This window comes from Myotis davidii, unplaced genomic scaffold, assembly GCF_000327345.1.
Source record: "Myotis davidii unplaced genomic scaffold, ASM32734v1 scaffold455, whole genome shotgun sequence".
NCBI classification, from domain to species: Eukaryota; Metazoa; Chordata; class Mammalia; order Chiroptera; family Vespertilionidae; genus Myotis; species Myotis davidii.
In genome coordinates this window covers 2,003,120-2,007,314 of record NW_006287459.1, presented here as the reverse complement: position 1 = coordinate 2,007,314, position 4,195 = coordinate 2,003,120, and the positions used below count along the sequence as shown (strand labels likewise).

The window sequence follows — 4,195 nt, the reverse complement described above, 5'->3', positions numbered from 1 at the left end:
TAGAATTATCACCTTTATTTTATAAATATATATTATTTATATATTTCAGAGAGGAAGGGAGAGGGAGAGAGAGAAACCTCAATGATGAAAGAGAATCATTGATTGGCTGCCTCCTGTATGCCCCCTATTGGGGATCAAGCCTGCATCCTGGGCATGTGCAATCAATTGGAATCGAACCCAGGACCCTTCAGTCCACAGACCAACACTCTATTCCCTGAGCCAAACCAGCACGGGCTCATATTTCTCTTTTGCTTTAGGTCTTGGGGGCTGAGGAAGATGCCGTGGGTGATGGCTGCTCTCAGCAGCTGACGACTGCTAACGTTCTCCGCTTCCTACTGCTGGTCCTGGTTCCATGTATCTGCGCTCTCATTGTCCTGCTGGTCATCCTGCTTTCCTTTGTTGGTGAGTGCTATCATTATTAAAGAAAAATGAAGTCAAAATTAAAATTAGCATGATTTAGAAGAGTGATTTCTACTTAGTACTTATAGAACCTAAAATATCAACTCAATAAGAGGGTTGGCTGTTGACTAACTTAGGTAAACCTGCAGTTTTAGCCACTATAATCACTCTCCTAGTTATTATTAATACTAGAGACCCGGTGCATGAAATTCGTGCACAGGAGCGGGGGTTGGGGGGTGTCCCTCAGCCCAGCCTGCACCCTCTTCAATCTGGGACCCCTCAGGGGATGTCCGACTGTCGGTTTAAACCGGCAGTCAGACATCCCTTTCAATCTGGGACTGCTGGCTCCCAACTGCTTGCCTGCCTGCCTGATCATGCCCTAACCACTCCCTTGCCAGCCTGATCGACACCTAACTGCTCTCCTGCTGGCCTGGTCGCCTCAAACTGCCCTCCCCTGCCAGCCTGGTCACCCTCAACTGCCCTTCCCTGCAGGCCTGGTTGCCCCTAACTGCCCTCCCCTGCAGGCCTGGTCCCCCTCAACTTCCCTTCCCTGCCAGCCCAGTAACCCCTAACTTCACTCCCCTGCCAGCCTGGTTGCCCCTAACTGTCATCCCTGCAGGCCTGGTTGCCCCTAACTGCCCTCCCCTGTCAGTCTGGTCACCCCTTACTCCCCTACCCTGCAGGCCTGGTCTCTCCAACTGCCCTCCCCTGCTGGCCATCTTATGGCAGCCATCTTGTGACCACATGGTTGTGACCATCTTTTGACCACATGGGGGCAGCCATCTTGTGTGAGAGCATGGCAGTCAATTTGCATATTACCACTTTATTATATAGGATTAATTAATGGATTAATTAATTCAATACATTTAAGGAGTGATTACTAGGTAGCAGAAACTTTGAAAGTCCCTGAGAACTCAAGGATGTTTAAATTAGTCCTTCTTTCTCAGGAACTCACAGTTGAGAGGAAGAAATGATTGTCACACAAGGCAACACACATTGATGATAAAGGTATATACAAGGTGCTTTGGGAACAGTCACCAGGCTTCATGGGGCATTAACATTTTAACTTTTGGAATAAAAATAGAAATTCAGGTTAGAAGGCAGTAGTACATGGGTCACATTTGGCTGAGAAAAAAGCCAGGGTAAAAGTATAACCCATGAAAGATGCTGATGGACTTGGGAAATGGGACATTTTGGTAGGAAATGCAGCTAGGTTGATGGATAAAGTGCAAATGACACAAAATCTTACATGCCGTCCTAAGGGATATGGGCTTTAGCACCTAGGTCATTGGTTTTCAAAATCTATTCCATAGAACCAAGGTTCTGAGAAAAAGACTCAAGGATTACACAATTATTTGCTTTAAATTTCTATTTAAAAAATTGAACTCAAATGTACCCTCAAACTCAATGTTACATATCAATTTTTAACAAAGCAGAGACCAGCGAAGTAATTTGTGCTGACGGATTTACTCATTTGTATTTAGATCTTGCTATCTCTCTTTAAATGAACAATATACTAAGTTTAAAAGGTGAGTTATTGGGAAAAAAACACACACAAAACAACTCAAAATCTTGCCATTGATAGATACTTATTGCTATGAATCAATTTATTTGAACATGTGCAATCAAATAAAGTACAGAAATAAATAGCAAGATGATGCAGATCTAGTTGCACTACCAATGGTTTTAAAATATCTTATTTCACCCAAACTATCTATTATTTTTGTTGCTCAATTTATAAGTTATACATTTAGAATTTACACTGAGTGGCCAGATTATTATAATAGGCCAGATTATTATGACCACTCCATCAGTACTTCGTTGGACCACCTTTTGCCTTCAATACTATGGTGATTCTTCTTGGCGTTGACTCCATGAGATGTTGAAAGGTGATGTGAGGAATCTGACACCATGCCTGATGAATAGCACTGTCCGGATCTGTGAGATTTGATGGTTAATGGCTGCCTTATGGCTCTTTTAACTTGGTCCCACAAATGCTCAATTGGATTGAGATCTGGTGATTGTGGGGGCCACCTAAGCAAGGTAAAGTCTCCCTCATGTTCTTGAAAGCACTCCTGCACAATACGAGCACTGTGGCATGGCGCATTGTCTTGTTGGAAGAAGCCATCTCCATTGGAATATGCCATCAACATGATAGGATGAACTTGATCAGCAACGATACTTAGGTATGTTGTGCTATGCAGACGTTTATAATGATCTGGCCCTCTAGCAACTTCAGCGCAAAATTATAGCTAATTTGCCTACAAATGTCAGGTGGTCATAATAATCTGGCCACTCAGTGTATAAGGTAAATTAATCTCAATAAAATACAGCTTATGTCTATGCTGTGGGTATTAGACTCTGAGCGGAGGAAGGATGTTATTAAAACAGTGCTTAAGTGGGTTATTATTTATTTATTTAAATAATGTTTTACAGCTTCTTTGAAATATAATCCACATACTATTCAATAGCTTTTAGTGTATTCACAGATAAATGCATGTCACCATAGTCAATTTGGGAATATTCGCATTATCTCAGAAAGGAAATCTATGCCCTATAGTTGCCATTGTCTGTTCTCTCCATCCCCTCCTTCTTCCCCTCTGCCCAGCACTAAGTACCAGTAATTGACTTCCTGTCTCTACAGATCTCCCTGCCCTGGACATTTCATATGACCATATGTGGTTTTTGTGACTGGCTTCTTTTGCTTGGCATAACACTTTTAAGGCTCATCCATGTTGTAGCATATATTAGTACTTCATTCCTTTTTATGGCCAAATAATATTTCATTAGGTACATATGCCACAGTCTATTTACCTATTTAACAATTGATGGACATTTGAGTTGTATCTATCTTTTAGCTATTTTGAATTACGTTGCTGTGAACAGTCATGTACAAGTTTTTGTATGGACACATGTTTCATTTGTCTTAGGTTTATACCTGGTAGTAGAATTTTTTTTTTCCCATTTCTGTACGGGATTAGGAGGTACACCAATTTTTAACCACTTAAATTAAATTTTTAAAAAAATATATTTTATTGATTTTTTACAGAGAGGAAGTGAGAGATATAGAAAGTTAGAAACATCGATGAGAGAGAAGCATCGATCAGCCGCCTCCTGCACATCTCCTACTGGGGATGTGCCCGCAACCCAGGTACATGCCCCTGACCGGAATCGAACCTGGGACCTCTCAGTCCGCAAGCCGACGCTCTGTCCACTGAGCCAAACCGGTTTCGGCTTAAATTAAATTTTTTTAAAAAAATTACTGTTGATGTACAATATTATATTAGCTTCAAGTTAGTTGTAATTCTGATGTGGTCATGGGAAGATGCCAGTACCATGATTTCCTACTCCTCCATCTTGAGTGGAAGAAATTAAAATCTGTAACCATTTTTTTTTTTTAAATTAATTCTCACCTGAGGACTTTCCATTGATTTTGTAGAGAGAGTGGGAGGGACGGGGGCGGGGGGGGGAGAGAAAGAGAGAGAGAGAGAGAAAAGAGAGAGGAGAGAGAGAAAGAGAGAGAGAGATGTGAGAGAGACACACCAATTGGTTGCCTCCCACACACACCCTGGTGCAAGGCCAGGGAACAAACCTGCAACACAGGTACCGTATTTGCCGGCGTATAAGATGACTGGGCGTATAAGACGACCCCCTAACATTTCCACTCAAAATACAGAGTTTGTTATATACTCGCCGTATAAGACTACCCCCTCTTCCGCACACCTTCCACACACCAAATAAAAGGTAAAACCATATCAGATTTGATTTTAACATTTTAATTTATATTCAAATGTTT

General features: G+C 41.6%; 1 protein-coding gene across 1 annotated transcript in view; it reads left to right on the top strand.

The window, feature by feature from the left end:
• The first annotated feature begins 262 nt into the window (after positions 1-262).
• CORIN (corin, serine peptidase) overlaps positions 263-4,195 on the top strand; it is a 181,332-nt gene continuing 177,399 nt past the window's right edge. The window contains exon 1 of the mRNA XM_015560986.1: positions 263-402. The gene's annotated coding sequence lies outside the window, so the exon portion shown is untranslated. The remainder of the gene's footprint in view (positions 403-4,195) is intronic.